The sequence below is a fragment of the Castor canadensis genome, chromosome 14 (genome assembly GCF_047511655.1).
Source record: "Castor canadensis chromosome 14, mCasCan1.hap1v2, whole genome shotgun sequence".
In the NCBI taxonomy this organism is placed as follows: Eukaryota; Metazoa; Chordata; class Mammalia; order Rodentia; family Castoridae; genus Castor; species Castor canadensis.
In genome coordinates this window covers 42,973,214-42,994,507 of record NC_133399.1, presented here as the reverse complement: position 1 = coordinate 42,994,507, position 21,294 = coordinate 42,973,214, and the positions used below count along the sequence as shown (strand labels likewise).

Genomic DNA, 21,294 nt, shown 5'->3' with positions numbered 1-21,294 from the left:
TTCAAAGACACTTCTGCATGCCTAAGCAGCGGATACACTCAAAGAGTGTGAAACAATTGGTAATATGAGAATTTATGACAAATAGCAAAGAAATTAATACATGAACAAATGAGAAATATTAAGCACACAGACAAAGACAGACACATACACACAAGAAAGGCACACAGAAAGGTAGACACAGACACCCAGGAACCTGGCCTCTATTCAACGCAAGTCGAATGTTATCTGCAAAGGCTGAAATCCTGGCGTTACCCTACTGAGGCGACACTTTAAGCACTTTAGGAAGGATCAAACTTAGAAAAACCCAAGAAGTGACATCAGTTCCAACATTGTCCTTGGAAGGAAGACATACTACCACCATTATGCCAAGGAACAACTAAAGGCTAATCGAGAGTCAGTGTCCAAAGCCATCACTTGAACTCAAATCACTTCTAGCAGGGTAACGAGGCACATACATATATGCATCACGATAGCCTCACATACCCTGCACATATTCAAGGATCCCTGAATCTTTCCTCCTCAGTGAATTGATTACAGTTTACCTAGGGAGTAACAACACAGAGAAAAACCGAAAATTACTGCCTTCCGAAGGAGCATTCCTGACTGGCATTATTAGGAACACAGCATCCACGGACAATGATCCAGGAACTATTTTCAACCACACATGCGGCCCCACACACAAACACACCCACACAATGAATGTGACCCATGAATATTAACTACTTTGTGGAAGTCAATTTCTGGGCTTTCATCAAAAAAAAGTACCTTTCAGCAGAACCCATACTTATGAACACCTGGAAACACCGGTGAATGAGGTGAATTCCTTCCAACCTTCACTGCCTGTGCTTTGATGTACTCTGCAGACCAGAGAAGAATTTATATCAGATCAACAGGTGTCTGTGCTGTGCCTCCATGGAACCTTTTCCTCCCTTGCCAGTCCACTAGAACCACACCTTGAGATGACGTGGTGAGGAATAGAAGCAGAAACCAAGGCTCCAGAATGGGGAAATCTTTGCCAGGTATACATCTGACTGAAATTAATACCGAGAATATACTCAAAAACTAAATTCCCGTAAAAATCAGTGACCCAATGAAGAAATACACAAATGAACTTAACAGAGCTTGTTCCAAGGCAGAAGTCCAAAGGACCTACAACTACATAAAGAAATGCTCACCATCGCTCGTCAGAAAGAAAACAAAAATGAAAACCATACCAAGATTCCAAACCACTCCCATTGTAATGGCTATCAAGAATACAAACAACTAATGTTTTCAAGGATGTCTAAAAAAAAGGAACCCTCATATGCAGTTAGTGGGAATGCTAATTAGTACAACAACTGTGGAAAACAATATGGAGGCTTCTCGAAACTCAAAGTAGAATTGCTGTGTGATCCAGCATTATCATTCATAGGGATATACCTGAATGAATGCAAGCCAGGTAACAAGACAGACACCTGCACATCCATGTTTACTGCAGCATTACTCACAACAGCTAACATATGTAAACAGCCAAGATGCCTCACAACTGATACATGGATCCAAAACTGTGGCATTTACACACAATGGAATTTTATTCAGCCTTAAATATGCATGAAATTTTGTTGTTTGCAGGTAAATGGATGGAACTAGAGAACATCACCTTAAGTTAAATTAGTCAGGTTGGGGAAACCAAAGGCCACATGTTTTTTCTCACACATGCACTAGAGACCTGACACACATACAAGCAGTAGTATGAACAACAGGTCTAAGGGGAGCTCATTTATGAGAGAGAGAGGGTAAAAGGAGGAGGTTAACCAGGTCAATATGGTTGTTGTACTTTCTGTAGAGGAATGCAGAATTTTAAAAACTTTTGAAACTACCATAAGAAGGAGAATAAAGTAGAAAAGCAAAAAATAGAGGGAATGACCCAATTTGTGTTATAACGTGTACATATATATATATGCATAGAGCTATATATGTATGAGCAAATGTCACAATGAAACATCCCGAATAGCTATCTTAATTAAACAAACAAAAACGTGCGGGTCACCAGTGGCTCACACCCGCAGTCCCTGTGACTCAGAAGGGAGAGATAAGGAAGATCTTGGTTCAAACACAGCTTGGGCAAATAGTTTGCAAGACCCTGTCTCAGAAACACCTATCACAAAAAAACGGCTGGTGAACTGCCTCAAGGTAGAGTCCCTGAGTTCAAGCCCCAGTTCTGCTCCCCACACTAAAACAAAATAAACACAAAAAGGGATTTTTGGTAACAGAAATGGAAAATAGGTCCTGTATAGGGAGTTGTTACTTGTGGGAGGGGTGAGGATATAAGGAAAGGGTGTAGGATATGGTATAAATATTATATACTCATGTATGAAAATGGAAAAACGAGACGTGATGAAACTATTCCAGGAATACGGTGAGAGAGAATAAAGGAGAATGTGGAGGGATGAATTCAACTATGGCATATTATAAGAACTTTGGCAAAAGTCACAATGTACCCCCACTACAGTAAGTTTGTTAAAACTCAGGAATGGAAAAAAGTGTTTTTAATCATTGTGTTCATTTCACTGACCTTCACAGACAGAAGTTACACAACCAAACTGAATCGGCCAGGTTTCCCACAAACTAACACCCAAATGACTGACTATGCATGTTAGTTCTCATGACCTCATACCTCCACACAAACATTATAGCACTGACATCACACTCACATCACCCAACAGCAGATGTGAGGAACAGAGCCCTGTGCTCCAAACACCTCTGAAAATAGCTGCACCAGCACAGGTAATCATTCAAACTCTCTGCATACATTTCCCTATCAAATAAGAAGGTTGGTCTAAATGACATATAAGGTCAGTTTGGCTTCTCCTATTCTACTAACATTTTGGGTCACTTTTGCTCAACTGGGCACTTCCCAAATGCCTGACCCACAGAAAATGAGTGAATTATGTTTTCTTGTTTACTATGCTAAAAGTTGGAGGAATTTGTTACACACATATAGGTAACTAACACATGGAAGATGACAGGCCCATCTGCTAACTACTGGTGGCATCCAAGAGGCCTCCATAAACTCAGGGGCTTACACTGAAAGCCCAGGGGCATCTTGACATCTGCCCTGCAATAAAGCATCTATGGCCTCTGCAAAAATCCTACCAGTGCATTTGCTGGGGTGCTGACAAACAATGCTTCAATGATACATACATGCTAAGGGACCCAGGGCTCATGAACTCGTCCTCAACTCAGTCACTGCTAGAAGCGGGGGTATGGGAGTTGTTTATCTCACAGAGAAAGATCTCTGATCAAACATGCTCCTTAACTCACCTGAGTTTGTGGAATCTGAAATTCCAGTGGAACAGAAACCATGTGGTAATTTCCTGATAATCTGTGTCACTGCATAACTTTCTTTTTATCTGTAAATTAGAAAAACAAGAATTTTCAATGGAATTTGATTCAGCCACAATAAAGAATGAGATTTTATCATTTCCAGAGAAATGGATGGAAATGGACATTATCTTAAGTGAAATTAGCCAGGTTCTGAAACCAAACACTGCATGTTTTCTCTCAGATGTAGAATATAGGCCCAATAAATATACAAAGAGTGCTATGAAAAACAACTCAATCTGACGGGGAGTCCCTAATGGGAGGGAGAACATTTCAAAGAACGAAGTTAAGAATGTGAATACGGTCGGTTGATGTATTTTCTATCCATCAAAAATGGAAGGGGAATAAAGTAAAAAGGACAACAGGAAGGGATGAAACAATTAGGATCATAAGACGAATGTACATGGAAATGTCACAGTGAAACTCCCTATAGACCAATCTTAAACAAAAAAATATCATTTTTTTTCAAAAGAAGAAAACAGACCCAGTCCCACCAAACACAAACATATAAACTAATAAAAAACACAACACAAGAAAGTAAACCTGGTCTTGTCTCGCGGTAAGTTACATTGGGAGCAGGGAGGATTATTAGTAAATGGTTTTGAGGGTGAATAGGATGGAAATATTGTGTACTCATGTATGAAAATGGAAACATGAGACCTGTGAAACTATTCCAGGAATAGGGAGGGAGATAATAAAGGAAAAGGATGGAAGGGATGATTTTAACTATGACATAGTGTAAAAAACTTTTGTAAATGTAACAACATATACCCAGTACAACAGTACTCAATAAACAATATTTAAAAAAAGAAAAACCATACCACTCCAGCACACCTTCTGTGCGTTGAGTATTTTCAACAGAGGCTTGTGGAAAATATTTGCAAGAGCTGGCTTTGAACTGCGATCCTCCTGTTTCTACCTGCTGAGGTGAGAGAAATGCAGGTATACGTCAGGGGCAAACAGCCCAAATTTCAGGTACATTACTATGGGTTTTTTATCACATACCGATCCATTCCTAAACAATATAGTGATTGGTGTTGGATGGTTTGGCTCTGTTTATTCTTTTCGGGGTTCACTGTACTTCTTTAATCTAAAGATTTATGGAAGTTTGACAGGAGGTGTTGCTAAAAGGGTAGAGCAACTGCTTTGCAAGTGAAAAGCATTGAGTTTCAACGCCAGTATTACCAGTCCCAACAGTTCCACCAAAACCAAAAAAGTTTATGAAGATCTCTACTGAGGAATGGTATCACCCGATCCTAGGATGCTCAGGTCACCCGTGTGCTCAGGCCACGTGTGCCCCGTATATCGAGGACCCAAATAAAAGAGAAGTCTTCCACACGAGACAGTGGCACCTACCTCCAGCTTCTCCATGCTTGGCTGGCTGCGCTACCATAGCAAGAGGCCAGGCAGGAGCTGCCTCGGGAATGTGTATGTTGCAGTGGCTGGGATCCCACTGTGACATCACAACCAAGTCTGTCCTGATTGGTCAGACCACGTAAGCACTGCCTCTATGGCCCCTCTCCCTTCAGTCTCCAGCCATTTGTGTGGCAGTTTCCTGGCAAGAACTTGTGATCTGGGAATTGCTTTTCTCCTCCACGTTCCCTCCTCAGATCATTCAAGGTTCAACTGGCATGACATTTCTGACTTCTTCCAAACTACTCCCAATCTGGACCCCACACTTTGGAGGACAGGAAGGCTTTCACCTGGTGAGTACACAAACACCTCAAGCCCTTTGAAGGTAAATAAGCCAGGAAAACTCCCTGAACCTTGGATGAGGCAACTTCCTTCTCAGAACTACATCTCCCATCATCTGGGAGGGTATTCCCTTAACTGACGCAAAATATCACAGAGTGAGGACCTGGGGCTGTCTTCCAGCCTACAGTGTTCCTCACTTGAACAAAACACGCAAAAGCACACACTGGCTGCCAAGAGCCTCAAGGTCACCACAAGAATTCACTTCCTAACGACACAGAAATTACTTCACTTTGATCTGAGAAGTACACAGGCACACACACGCTATAGCCAAGGAATGCTTAGGGTTCTCTAGTGACTGAAATGCTTACCACCTCTCGGAAGAATGGCAGATTTCAGGAACACCACAACCTATGGAATAAACATGAAACTCTCAGGAAGGACATTCAAATCTGCAATGGTTCTCTGAGGGACATCACAGTTCACCTTTCATTCATGGAACCCAAGACATAAAGTCAGTGCCACACAAGGCTGTTCCTCAAGTGACTTGGGGAAGGAACCTATATTCTACCAACCAGTGTTGGGAAACTAAACAACAAACATCCCACACACACTCACACACAGAGAATGAGTGACATACTAATATTTATCTTGTATGTGAATTTCTTACATTCTATGGAGTTAATTACAACTTTGTGCAAGACCAGAAGTCATAGAACATCACCCAGCCTTGTTCGTTCCGTCTATTTCCTCAACGTTAATGATAGATTTTGATTCAAAGACACTTCTGCATGCCTAAGCAGCGGATACACTCAAAGAGTGTGAAACAATTGGTAATATGAGAATTTATGACAAATAGCAAAGAAATTAATACATGAACAAATGAGAAATATTAAGCACACAGACAAAGACAGACACATACACACAAGAAAGGCACACAGAAAGGTAGACACAGACACCCAGGAACCTGGCCTCTATTCAACGCAAGTCGAATGTTATCTGCAAAGGCTGAAATCCTGGCGTTACCCTACTGAGGCGACACTTTAAGCACTTTAGGAAGGATCAAACTTAGAAAAACCCAAGAAGTGACATCAGTTCCAACATTGTCCTTGGAAGGAAGACATACTACCACCATTATGCCAAGGAACAACTAAAGGCTAATCGAGAGTCAGTGTCCAAAGCCATCACTTGAACTCAAATCACTTCTAGCAGGGTAACGAGGCACATACATATATGCATCACGATAGCCTCACATACCCTGCACATATTCAAGGATCCCTGAATCTTTCCTCCTCAGTGAATTGATTACAGTTTACCTAGGGAGTAACAACACAGAGAAAAACCCAAAATTACTGCCTTCCGAAGGAGCATTCCTGACTGGCATTATTAGGAACACAGCATCCACGGACAATGATCCAGGAACTATTTTCAACCACACATGCGGCCCCACACACAAACACACCCACACAATGAATGTGACCCATGAATATTAACTACTTTGTGGAAGTCAATTTCTGGGCTTTCATCAAAAAAAAGTACCTTTCAGCAGAACCCATACTTATGAACACCTGGAAACACCGGTGAATGAGGTGAATTCCTTCCAACCTTCACTGCCTGTGCTTTGATGTACTCTGCAGACCAGAGAAGAATTTATATCAGATCAACAGGTGTCTGTGCTGTGCCTCCATGGAACCTTTTCCTCCCTTGCCAGTCCACTAGAACCACACCTTGAGATGACGTGGTGAGGAATAGAAGCAGAAACCAAGGCTCCAGAATGGGGAAATCTTTGCCAGGTATACATCTGACTGAAATCAATACCGAGAATATACTCAAAAACTAAATTCCCGTAAAAATCAGTGACCCAATGAAGAAATACACAAATGAACTTAACAGAGCTTGTTCCAAGGCAGAAGTCCAAAGGACCTACAACTACATAAAGAAATGCTCACCATCGCTCGTCAGAAAGAAAACAAAAATGAAAACCATACCAAGATTCCAAACCACTCCCATTGTAATGGCTATCAAGAATACAAACAACTAATGTTTTCAAGGATGTCTAAAAAAAAGGAACCCTCATATGCAGTTAGTGGGAATGCTAATTAGTACAACAACTGTGGAAAACAATATGGAGGCTTCTCGAAACTCAAAGTAGAATTGCTGTGTGATCCAGCATTATCATTCATAGGGATATACCTGAATGAATGCAAGCCAGGTAACAAGACAGACACCTGCACATCCATGTTTACTGCAGCATTACTCACAACAGCTAACATATGTAAACAGCCAAGATGCCTCACAACTGATACATGGATCCAAAACTGTGGCATTTACACACAATGGAATTTTATTTAAATATGCATGAAATTTTGTTGTTTGCAGGTAAATGGATGGAACTAGAGAACATCACCTTAAGTTAAATTAGTCAGGTTGGGGAAACCAAAGGCCACATGTTTTTTCTCACACATGCACTAGAGACCTGACACACATACAAGCAGTAGTATGAACAACAGGTCTAAGGGGAGCTCATTTATGAGAGAGAGAGGGTAAAAGGAGGAGGTTAACCAGGTCAATATGGTTGTTGTACTTTCTGTAGAGGAATGCAGAATTTTAAAAACTTTTGAAACTACCATAAGAAGGAGAATAAAGTAGAAAAGCAAAAAATAGAGGGAATGACCCAATTTGTGTTATAACGTGTACATATATATATATGCATAGAGCTATATATGTATGAGCAAATGTCACAATGAAACATCCCGAATAGCTATCTTAATTAAACAAACAAAAACGTGCGGGTCACCAGTGGCTCACACCCACAGTCCCTGTGACTCAGAAGGGAGAGATAAGGAAGATCTTGGTTCAAACACAGCTTGGGCAAATAGTTTGCAAGACCCTGTCTCAGAAACACCTATCACAAAAAAACGGCTGGTGAACTGCCTCAAGGTAGAGTCCCTGAGTTCAAGCCCCAGTTCTGCTCCCCACACTAAAACAAAATAAACACAAAAAGGGATTTTTGGTAACAGAAATGGAAAATAGGTCCTGTATAGGGAGTTGTTACTTGTGGGAGGGGTGAGGATATAAGGAAAGGGTGTAGGATATGGTATAAATATTATATACTCATGTATGAAAATGGAAAAACGAGACGTGATGAAACTATTCCAGGAATACGGTGAGAGAGAATAAAGGAGAATGTGGAGGGATGAATTCAACTATGGCATATTATAAGAACTTTGGCAAAAGTCACAATGTACCCCCACTACAGTAAGTTTGTTAAAACTCAGGAATGGAAAAAAGTGTTTTTAATCATTGTGTTCATTTCACTGACCTTCACAGACAGAAGTTACACAACCAAACTGAATCGGCCAGGTTTCCCACAAACTAACACCCAAATGACTGACTATGCATGTTAGTTCTCATGACCTCATACCTCCACACAAACATTATAGCACTGACATCACACTCACATCACCCAACAGCAGATGTGAGGAACAGAGCCCTGTGCTCCAAACACCTCTGAAAATAGCTGCACCAGCACAGGTAATCATTCAAACTCTCTGCATACATTTCCCTATCAAATAAGAAGGTTGGTCTAAATGACATATAAGGTCAGTTTGGCTTCTCCTATTCTACTAACATTTTGGGTCACTTTTGCTCAACTGGGCACTTCCCAAATGCCTGACCCACAGAAAATGAGTGAATTATGTTTTCTTGTTTACTATGCTAAAAGTTGGAGGAATTTGTTACACACATATAGGTAACTAACACATGGAAGATGACAGGCCCATCTGCTAACTACTGGTGGCATCCAAGAGGCCTCCATAAACTCAGGGGCTTACACTGAAAGCCCAGGGGCATCTTGACATCTGCCCTGCAATAAAGCATCTATGGCCTCTGCAAAAATCCTACCAGTGCATTTGCTGGGGTGCTGACAAACAATGCTTCAATGATACATACATGCTAAGGGACCCAGGGCTCATGAACTCGTCCTCAACTCAGTCACTGCTAGAAGCGGGGGTATGGGAGTTGTTTATCTCACAGAGAAAGATCTCTGATCAAACATGCTCCTTAACTCACCTGAGTTTGTGGAATCTGAAATTCCAGTGGAACAGAAACCATGTGGTAATTTCCTGATAATCTGTGTCACTGCATAACTTTCTTTTTATCTGTAAATTAGAAAAACAAGAATTTTCAATGGAATTTGATTCAGCCACAATAAAGAATGAGATTTTATCATTTCCAGAGAAATGGATGGAAATGGACATTATCTTAAGTGAAATTAGCCAGGTTCTGAAACCAAACACTGCATGTTTTCTCTCAGATGTAGAATATAGGCCCAATAAATATACAAAGAGTGCTATGAAAAACAACTCAATCTGACGGGGAGTCCCTAATGGGAGGGAGAACATTTCAAAGAACGAAGTTAAGAATGTGAATACGGTCGGTTGATGTATTTTCTATCCATCAAAAATGGAAGGGGAATAAAGTAAAAAGGACAACAGGAAGGGATGAAACAATTAGGATCATAAGACGAATGTACATGGAAATGTCACAGTGAAACTCCCTATAGACCAATCTTAAACAAAAAAATATCATTTTTTTTCAAAAGAAGAAAACAGACCCAGTCCCACCAAACACAAACATATAAACTAATAAAAAACACAACACAAGAAAGTAAACCTGGTCTTGTCTCGCGGTAAGTTACATTGGGAGCAGGGAGGATTATTAGTAAATGGTTGTGAGGGTGAATAGGATGGAAATATTGTGTACTCATGTATGAAAATGGAAACATGAGACCTGTGAAACTATTCCAGGAATAGGGAGGGAGATAATAAAGGAAAAGGATGGAAGGGATGATTTTAACTATGACATAGTGTAAAAAACTTTTGTAAATGTAACAACATATACCCAGTACAACAGTACTCAATAAACAATATTTCAAAAAAGAAAAACCATACCACTCCAGCACACCTTCTGTGCGTTGAGTATTTTCAACAGAGGCTTGTGGAAAATATTTGCAAGAGCTGGCTTTGAACTGCGATCCTCCTGTTTCTACCTGCTGAGGTGAGAGAAATGCAGGTATACGTCAGGGGCAAACAGCCCAAATTTCAGGTACATTACTATGGGTTTTTTATCACATACCGATCCATTCCTAAACAATATAGTGATTGGTGTTGGATGGTTTGGCTCTGTTTATTCTTTTCGGGGTTCACTGTACTTCTTTAATCTAAAGATTTATGGAAGTTTGACAGGAGGTGTTGCTAAAAGGGTAGAGCAACTGCTTTGCAAGTGAAAAGCATTGAGTTTCAACGCCAGTATTACCAGTCCCAACAGTTCCACCAAAACCAAAAAAGTTTATGAAGATCTCTACTGAGGAATGGTATCACCCGATCCTAGGATGCTCAGGTCACCCGTGTGCTCAGGCCACGTGTGCCCCGTATATCGAGGACCCAAATAAAAGAGAAGTCTTCCACACGAGACAGTGGCACCTACCTCCAGCTTCTCCATGCTTGGCTGGCTGCGCTACCATAGCAAGAGGCCAGGCAGGAGCTGCCTCGGGAATGTGTATGTTGCAGTGGCTGGGATCCCACTGTGACATCACAACCAAGTCTGTCCTGATTGGTCAGACCACGTAAGCACTGCCTCTATGGCCCCTCTCCCTTCAGTCTCCAGCCATTTGTGTGGCAGTTTCCTGGCAAGAACTTGTGATCTGGGAATTGCTTTTCTCCTCCACGTTCCCTCCTCATATCATTCAAGGTTCAACTGGCATGACATTTCTGACTTCTTCCAAACTACTCCCAATCTGGACCCCACACTTTGGAGGACAGGAAGGCTTTCACCTGGTGAGTACACAAACACCTCAAGCCCTTTGAAGGTAAATAAGCCAGGAAAACTCCCTGAACCTTGGATGAGGCAACTTCCTTCTCAGAACTACATCTCCCATCATCTGGGAGGGTATTCCCTTAACTGACGCAAAATATCACAGAGTGAGGACCTGGGGCTGTCTTCCAGCCTACAGTGTTCCTCACTTGAACAAAACACGCAAAAGCACACACTGGCTGCCAAGAGCCTCAAGGTCACCACAAGAATTCACTTCCTAACGACACAGAAATTACTTCACTTTGATCTGAGAAGTACACAGGCACACACACGCTATAGCCAAGGAATGCTTAGGGTTCTCTAGTGACTGAAATGCTTACCACCTCTCGGAAGAATGGCAGATTTCAGGAACACCACAACCTATGGAATAAACATGAAACTCTCAGGAAGGACATTCAAATCTGCAATGGTTCTCTGAGGGACATCACAGTTCACCTTTCATTCATGGAACCCAAGACATAAAGTCAGTGCCACACAAGGCTGTTCCTCAAGTGACTTGGGGAAGGAACCTATATTCTACCAACCAGTGTTGGGAAACTAAACAACAAACATCCCACACACACTCACACACAGAGAATGAGTGACATACTAATATTTATCTTGTATGTGAATTTCTTACATTCTATGGAGTTAATTACAACTTTGTGCAAGACCAGAAGTCATAGAACATCACCCAGCCTTGTTCGTTCCATCTATTTCCTCAACGTTAATGATAGATTTTGATTCAAAGACACTTCTGCATGCCTAAGCAGCGGATACACTCAAAGAGTGTGAAACAATTGGTAATATGAGAATTTATGACAAATAGCAAAGAAATTAATACATGAACAAATGAGAAATATTAAGCACACAGACAAAGACAGACACATACACACAAGAAAGGCACACAGAAAGGTAGACACAGACACCCAGGAACCTGGCCTCTATTCAACGCAAGTCGAATGTTATCTGCAAAGGCTGAAATCCTGGCGTTACCCTACTGAGGCGACACTTTAAGCACTTTAGGAAGGATCAAACTTAGAAAAACCCAAGAAGTGACATCAGTTCCAACATTGTCCTTGGAAGGAAGACATACTACCACCATTATGCCAAGGAACAACTAAAGGCTAATCGAGAGTCAGTGTCCAAAGCCATCACTTGAACTCAAATCACTTCTAGCAGGGTAACGAGGCACATACATATATGCATCACGATAGCCTCACATACCCTGCACATATTCAAGGATCCCTGAATCTTTCCTCCTCAGTGAATTGATTACAGTTTACCTAGGGAGTAACAACACAGAGAAAAACCCAAAATTACTGCCTTCCGAAGGAGCATTCCTGACTGGCATTATTAGGAACACAGCATCCACGGACAATGATCCAGGAACTATTTTCAACCACACATGCGGCCCCACACACAAACACACCCACACAATGAATGTGACCCATGAATATTAACTACTTTGTGGAAGTCAATTTCTGGGCTTTCATCAAAAAAAAGTACCTTTCAGCAGAACCCATACTTATGAACACCTGGAAACACCGGTGAATGAGGTGAATTCCTTCCAACCTTCACTGCCTGTGCTTTGATGTACTCTGCAGACCAGAGAAGAATTTATATCAGATCAACAGGTGTCTGTGCTGTGCCTCCATGGAACCTTTTCCTCCCTTGCCAGTCCACTAGAACCACACCTTGAGATGACGTGGTGAGGAATAGAAGCAGAAACCAAGGCTCCAGAATGGGGAAATCTTTGCCAGGTATACATCTGACTGAAATCAATACCGAGAATATACTCAAAAACTAAATTCCCGTAAAAATCAGTGACCCAATGAAGAAATACACAAATGAACTTAACAGAGCTTGTTCCAAGGCAGAAGTCCAAAGGACCTACAACTACATAAAGAAATGCTCACCATCGCTCGTCAGAAAGAAAACAAAAATGAAAACCATACCAAGATTCCAAACCACTCCCATTGTAATGGCTATCAAGAATACAAACAACTAATGTTTTCAAGGATGTCTAAAAAAAAGGAACCCTCATATGCAGTTAGTGGGAATGCTAATTAGTACAACAACTGTGGAAAACAATATGGAGGCTTCTCGAAACTCAAAGTAGAATTGCTGTGTGATCCAGCATTATCATTCATAGGGATATACCTGAATGAATGCAAGCCAGGTAACAAGACAGACACCTGCACATCCATGTTTACTGCAGCATTACTCACAACAGCTAACATATGTAAACAGCCAAGATGCCTCACAACTGATACATGGATCCAAAACTGTGGCATTTACACACAATGGAATTTTATTCAGCCTTAAATATGCATGAAATTTTGTTGTTTGCAGGTAAATGGATGGAACTAGAGAACATCACCTTAAGTTAAATTAGTCAGGTTGGGGAAACCAAAGGCCACATGTTTTTTCTCACACATGCACTAGAGACCTGACACACATACAAGCAGTAGTATGAACAACAGGTCTAAGGGGAGCTCATTTATGAGAGAGAGAGGGTAAAAGGAGGAGGTTAACCAGGTCAATATGGTTGTTGTACTTTCTGTAGAGGAATGCAGAATTTTAAAAACTTTTGAAACTACCATAAGGAGAATAAAGTAGAAAAGCAAAAAATAGAGGGAATGACCCAATTTGTGTTATAACGTGTACATATATATATATATGCATAGAGCTATATATGTATGAGCAAATGTCACAATGAAACATCCCGAATAGCTATCTTAATTAAACAAACAAAAACGTGCGGGTCACCAGTGGCTCACACCCGCAGTCCCTGTGACTCAGAAGGGAGAGATAAGGAAGATCTTGGTTCAAACACAGCTTGGGCAAATAGTTTGCAAGACCCTGTCTCAGAAACACCTATCACAAAAAAACGGCTGGTGAACTGCCTCAAGGTAGAGTCCCTGAGTTCAAGCCCCAGTTCTGCTCCCCACACTAAAACAAAATAAACACAAAAAGGGATTTTTGGTAACAGAAATGGAAAATAGGTCCTGTATAGGGAGTTGTTACTTGTGGGAGGGGTGAGGATATAAGGAAAGGGTGTAGGATATGGTATAAATATTATATACTCATGTATGAAAATGGAAAAACGAGACGTGATGAAACTATTCCAGGAATACGGTGAGAGAGAATAAAGGAGAATGTGGAGGGATGAATTCAACTATGGCATATTATAAGAACTTTGGCAAAAGTCACAATGTACCCCCACTACAGTAAGTTTGTTAAAACTCAGGAATGGAAAAAAGTGTTTTTAATCATTGTGTTCATTTCACTGACCTTCACAGACAGAAGTTACACAACCAAACTGAATCGGCCAGGTTTCCCACAAACTAACACCCAAATGACTGACTATGCATGTTAGTTCTCATGACCTCATACCTCCACACAAACATTATAGCACTGACATCACACTCACATCACCCAACAGCAGATGTGAGGAACAGAGCCCTGTGCTCCAAACACCTCTGAAAATAGCTGCACCAGCACAGGTAATCATTCAAACTCTCTGCATACATTTCCCTATCAAATAAGAAGGTTGGTCTAAATGACATATAAGGTCAGTTTGGCTTCTCCTATTCTACTAACATTTTGGGTCACTTTTGCTCAACTGGGCACTTCCCAAATGCCTGACCCACAGAAAATGAGTGAATTATGTTTTCTTGTTTACTATGCTAAAAGTTGGAGGAATTTGTTACACACATATAGGTAACTAACACATGGAAGATGACAGGCCCATCTGCTAACTACTGGTGGCATCCAAGAGGCCTCCATAAACTCAGGGGCTTACACTGAAAGCCCAGGGGCATCTTGACATCTGCCCTGCAATAAAGCATCTATGGCCTCTGCAAAAATCCTACCAGTGCATTTGCTGGGGTGCTGACAAACAATGCTTCAATGATACATACATGCTAAGGGACCCAGGGCTCATGAACTCGTCCTCAACTCAGTCACTGCTAGAAGCGGGGGTATGGGAGTTGTTTATCTCACAGAGAAAGATCTCTGATCAAACATGCTCCTTAACTCACCTGAGTTTGTGGAATCTGAAATTCCAGTGGAACAGAAACCATGTGGTAATTTCCTGATAATCTGTGTCACTGCATAACTTTCTTTTTATCTGTAAATTAGAAAAACAAGAATTTTCAATGGAATTTGATTCAGCCACAATAAAGAATGAGATTTTATCCTTTGCAGAGAAATGGATGGAAATGGACATTATCTTAAGTGAAATTAGCCAGGTTCTGAAACCAAACACTGCATGTTTTCTCTCAGATGTAGAATATAGGCCCAATAAATATACAAAGAGTGCTATGAAAAACAACTCAATCTGACGGGGAGTCCCTAATGGGAGGGAGAACATTTCAAAGAACGAAGTTAAGAATGTGAATACGGTCGGTTGATGTATTTTCTATACATCAAAAATGGAAGGGGAATAAAGTAAAAAGGACAACAGGAAGGGATGAAACAATTAGGATCATAAGACGTATGTACATGGAAATGTCACAGTGAAACTCCCTATAGACCCATCTTAAACAAAAAAATATCATTTTTTTTCAAAAGAAGAAAACAGACCCAGTCCCACCAAACACAAACATGTAAACTAATAAAAAATACAACACAAGAAAGTAAACCTGGTCTTGTCTCGCGGTTAGTTACATTGGGAGCAGGGAGGATTATTAGTAAATGGTTGTGAGGGTGAATAGGATGGAAATATTGTGTACTCATGTATGAAAATGGAAACATGAGACCTGTGAAACTCTTCCAGGAATAGGGAGGGAGATAATAAAGGAAAATGATGGAAGGGATGATTTTAACTATGACATAGTGTAAAAAACTTTTGTAAATGTAACAACATATACCCAGTACAACAGTACTCAATAAACAATATTTCAAAAAAGAAAAACCATACCACTCCAGCACACCTTCTGTGCGTTGAGTATTTCCAACAGAGGCTTGTGGAAAATATTTGCAAGAGCTGGTTTGAACTGCGATCCTCCTGTTTCTACCTGCTGAGGTGAGAGAAATGCAGGTATACGTCACGGGCAAACAGCCCAAATTTCTGGTACATTACTATGGGTTTTTTATCACATACCGATCCATTCCTAAACAATATAGTGATTGGTGTTGGATGGTTTGGCTCTGTTTATACTTTTCGGGGTTCACTGTACTTCTTTCATCTAAAGATTTATAGAAGTTTGACAGGAGGTGTTGCTAAAAGGGTAGAGCAACTGCTTTGCAAGTGAAAAGCATTGAGTTTCAACGCCAGTATTACCACTCCCAACAGTTCCACCAAAACCAAAAAAGTTTATGAAGATCTCTACTGAGGAATGGTATCACCCGATCCTAGGATGCTCAGGTCACCCGTGTGCTCAGGCCACGTGTGCCCCGTATATCGAGGACCCAAATAAAAGAGAAGTCTTCCACACGAGACAGTGGCACCTACCTCCAGCTTCTCCATGCTTGGCTGGCTGCGCTACCATAGCAAGAGGCCAGGCAGGAGCTGCCTCGGGAATGTGTATGTTGCAGTGGCTGGGATCCCACTGTGACATCACAACCAAGTCTGTCCTGATTGGTCAGACCACGTAAGCACTGCCTCTATGGCCCCTCTCCCTTCAGTCTCCAGCCATTTGTGTGGCAGTTTCCTGGCAAGAACTTGTGATCTGGGAATTGCTTTTCTCCTCCACGTTCCCTCCTCAGATCATTCAAGGTTCAACTGGCATGACATTTCTGACTTCTTCCAAACTACTCCCAATCTGGACCCCACACTTTGGAGGACAGGAAGGCTTTCACCTGGTGAGTACACAAACACCTCAAGCCCTTTGAAGGTAAATAAGCCAGGAAAACTCCCTGAACCTTGGATGAGGCAACTTCCTTCTCAGAACTACATCTCCCATCATCTGGGAGGGTATTCCCTTAACTGACCCAAAATATCACAGAGTGAGGGCCTGGGGCTGTCTTCCAGCCTACAGTGTTCCTCACTTGAACAAAACACGCAAAAGCACACACTGGCTGCCAAGAGCCTCAAGGTGACCACAAGAATTCACTTCCTAACGACACAGAAATTACTTCACTTTGATCTGAGAAGTACACAGGCACACACACGCTATAGCCAAGGAATGCTTAGGGTTCTCTAGTGACTGAAATGCTTACCACCTCTCGGAAGAATGGCAGATTTCAGGAACACCACAACCTATGGAATAAACATGAAACTCTCAGGAAGGACATTCAAATCTGCAATGGTTCTCTGAGGGACATCACAGTTCACCTTTCATTCATGGAACCCAAGACATAAAGTCAGTGCCACACAAGGCTGTTCCTCAAGTGACTTGGGGAAGGAACCTATATTCTACCAACCAGTGTTGGGAAACTAAACAACAAACATCCCACACACACTCACACACAGAGAATGAGTGACATACTAATATTTATCTTGTATGTGAATTTCTTACATTCTATGGAGTTAATTACAACTTTGTGCAAGACCAGAAGTCATAGAACATCACCCAGCCTTGTTCGTTCCGTCTATTTCCTCAACGTTAATGATAGATTTTGATTCAAAGATACTTCTGCATGCCTAAGCAGCGGATACACTCAAAGAGTGTGAAACAATTGGTAATATGAGAATTTATGACAAATAGCAAAGAAATTAATACATGAACAAATGAGAAATATTAAGCACACAGACAAAGACAGACACATACACACAAGAAAGGCACACAGAAAGGTAGACACAGACACCCAGGAACCTGGCCTCTATTCAACGCAAGTCGAATGTTATCTGCAAAGGCTGAAATCCTGGCGTTACCCTACTGAGGCGACACTTTAAGCACTTTAGGAAGGATCAAACTTAGAAAAACCCAAGAAGTGACATCAGTTCCAACATTGTCCTTGGAAGGAAGACATACTACCACCATTATGCCAAGGAACAACTAAAGGCTAATCGAGAGTCAGTGTCCAAAGCCATCACTTGAACTCAAATCACTTCTAGCAGGGTAACGAGGCACATACATATATGCATCACGATAGCCTCACATACCCTGCACATATTCAAGGATCCCTGAATCTTTCCTCCTCAGTGAATTGATTACAGTTTACCTAGGGAGTAACAACACAGAGAAAAACCCAAAATTACTGCCTTCCGAAGGAGCATTCCTGACTGGCATTATTAGGAACACAGCATCCACGGACAATGATCCAGGAACTATTTTCAACCACACATGCGGCCCCACACACAAACACACCCACACAATGAATGTGACCCATGAATATTAACTACTTTGTGGAAGTCAATTTCTGGGCTTTCATCAAAAAAAAGTACCTTTCAGCAGAACCCATACTTATGAACACCTGGAAACACCGGTGAATGAGGTGAATTCCTTCCAACCTTCACTGCCTGTGCTTTGATGTACTCTGCAGACCAGAGAAGAATTTATATCAGATCAACAGGTGTCTGTGCTGTGCCTCCATGGAACCTTTTCCTCCCTTGCCAGTCCACTAGAACCACACCTTGAGATGACGTGGTGAGGAATAGAAGCAGAAACCAAGGCTCCAGAATGGGGAAATCTTTGCCAGGTATACATCTGACTGAAATTAATACCGAGAATATACTCAAAAACTAAATTCCCGTAAAAATCAGTGACCCAATGAAGAAATACACAAATGAACTTAACAGAGCTTGTTCCAAGGCAGAAGTCCAAAGGACCTACAACTACATAAAGAAATGCTCACCATCGCTCGTCAGAAAGAAAACAAAAATGAAAACCATACCAAGATTCCAAACCACTCCCATTGTAATGGCTATCAAGAATACAAACAACTAATGTTTTCAAGGATGTCTAAAAAAAAGGAACCCTCATATGCAGTTAGTGGGAATGCAAATTAGTACAACAACTGTGGAAAACAATATGGAGGCTTCTCGAAACTCAAAGTAGAATTGCTGTGTGATCCAGCATTATCATTCATAGGGATATACCTGAATGAATGCAAGCCAGGTAACAAGACAGACACCTGCACATCCATGTTTACTGCAGCATTACTCACAACAGCTAACATATGTAAACAGCCAAGATGCCTCACAACTGATACATGGATCCAAAACTGTGGCATTTACACACAATGGAATTTTATTCAGCCTTAAATATGCATGAAATTTTGTTGTTTGCAGGTAAATGGATGGAACTAGAGAACATCACCTTAAGTTAAATTAGTCAGGTTGGGGAAACCAAAGGCCACATGTTTTTTCTCACACATGCACTAGAGACCTGACACACATACAAGCAGTAGTATGAACAACAGGTCTAAGGGGAGCTCATTTATGAGAGAGAGAGGGTAAAAGGAGGAGGTTAACCAGGTCAATATGGTTGTTGTACTTTCTGTAGAGGAATGCAGAATTTTAAAAACTTTTGAAACTACCATAAGAAGGAGAATAAAGTAGAAAAGCAAAAAATAGAGGGAATGACCCAATTTGTGTTATAACGTGTACATATATATATATGCATAGAGCTATATATGTATGAGCAAATGTCACAATGAAACATCCCGAATAGCTATCTTAATTAAACAAACAAAAACGTGCGGGTCACCAGTGGCTCACACCCGCAGTCCCTGTGACTCAGAAGGGAGAGATAAGGAAGATCTTGGTTCAAACACAGCTTGGGCAAATAGTTTGCAAGACCCTGTCTCAGAAACACCTATCACAAAAAAACGGCTGGTGAACTGCCTCAAGGTAGAGTCCCTGAGTTCAAGCCCCAGTTCTGCTCCCCACACTAAAACAAAATAAACACAAAAAGGGATTTTTGGTAACAGAAATGGAAAATAGGTCCTGTATAGGGAGTTGTTACTTGTGGGAGGGGTGAGGATATAAGGAAAGGGTGTAGGATATGGTATAAATATTATATACTCATGTATGAAAATGGAAAAACGTGACGTGATGAAACTATTCCAGGAATACGGTGAGAGAGAATAAAGGAGAATGTGGAGGGATGAATTCAACTATGGCATATTATAAGAACTTTGGCAAAAGTCACAATGTACCCCCACTACAGTAAGTTTGTTAAAACTCAGGAATGGAAAAAAGTGTTTTTAATCATTGTGTTCATTTCACTGACCTTCACAGACAGAAGTTACACAACCAAACTGAATCGGCCAGGTTTCCCACAAACTAACACCCAAATGACTGACTATGCATGTTAGTTCTCATGACCTCATACCTCCACACAAACATTATAGCACTGACATCACACTCACATCACCCAACAGCAGATGTGAGGAACAGAGCCCTGTGCTCCAAACACCTCTGAAAATAGCTGCACCAGCACAGGTAATCATTCAAACTCTCTGCATACATTTCCCTATCAAATAAGAAGGTTGGTCTAAATGACATATAAGGTCAGTTTGGCTTCTCCTATTCTACTAACATTTTGGGTCACTTTTGCTCAACTGGGCACTTCCCAAATGCCTGACCCACAGAAAATGAGTGAATTATGTTTTCTTGTTTACTATGCTAAAAGTTGGAGGAATTTGTTACACACATATAGGTAACTAACACATGGAAGATGACAGGCCCATCTGCTAACTACTGGTGGCATCCAAGAGGCCTCCATAAACTCAGGGGCTTACACTGAAAGCCCAGGGGCATCTTGACATCGGCCCTGCAATAAAGCATCTATGGCCTCTGCAAAAATCCTACCAGTGCATTTGCTGGGGTGCTGACAAACAATGCTTCAATGATACATACATGCTAAGGGACCCAGGGCTCATGAACTCGTCCTCAACTCAGTCACTGCTAGAAGCGGGGGTATGGGAGTTGTTTATCTCACAGAGAAAGATCTCTGATCAAACATGCTCCTTAACTCACCTGAGTTTGTGGAATCTGAAATTCCAGTGGAACAGAAACCATGTGGTAATTTCCTGATAATCTGTGTCACTGCATAACTTTCTTTTTATCTGTAAATTAGAAAAACAAGAATTTTCAATGGAATTTGATTCAGCCACAATAAAGAATGAGATTTTATCCTTTGCAGAGAAATGGATGGCAATGGAGATTATCTTAAGTGAAATTAGCCAGGTTCTGAAACCAAACACTGCATGTTTTCTCTCAGATGTAGAATATAGGCCCAATAAATATACAAAGAGTGCTATGAAAAACAACTCAATCTGACGGGGAGTCCCTAATGGGAGGGAGAACATTTCAAAGAACGAAGTTAAGAATGTGAATACGGTCGGTTGATGTATTTTCTATACATCAAAAATGGAAGGGGAATAAAGTAAAAAGGACAACAGGAAGGGATGAAACAATTAGGATCATAAGACGTATGTACATGGAAATGTCACAGTGAAACTCCCTATAGACCCATCTTAAACAAAAAA

At 41.1% G+C, this 21,294-nt stretch overlaps 2 long non-coding RNA genes across 5 annotated transcripts; both read right to left on the bottom strand.

Moving 5' to 3' along the window:
- Positions 1 to 3,303: 3,303 nt before the first annotated feature.
- Positions 3,304 to 15,045, bottom strand: LOC141416406 (uncharacterized). 4 transcript variants are annotated; one of them, XR_012441132.1, is made up of 7 exons: positions 14,955 to 15,045; positions 11,250 to 11,289; positions 10,008 to 10,108; positions 9,127 to 9,215; positions 5,427 to 5,466; positions 4,185 to 4,285; positions 3,304 to 3,392 (listed from the first exon to the last, which is right to left on the bottom strand). It is a non-coding gene; the product is annotated as an uncharacterized lncRNA (long non-coding RNA). The 4 variants fall into 4 exon arrangements; XR_012441133.1 differs by having other exon boundaries at positions 4,198 to 4,285; XR_012441135.1 differs by having other exon boundaries at positions 10,021 to 10,108.
- An 853-nt stretch (positions 15,046 to 15,898) lies between these two features.
- Positions 15,899 to 20,873, bottom strand: LOC141416477 (uncharacterized). Its single transcript, XR_012441198.1, has 3 exons — positions 20,783 to 20,873; positions 17,077 to 17,116; positions 15,899 to 15,935 (listed from the first exon to the last, which is right to left on the bottom strand). It is a non-coding gene; the product is annotated as an uncharacterized lncRNA (long non-coding RNA).
- Between the last annotated feature and the right edge of the window lie 421 nt (positions 20,874 to 21,294).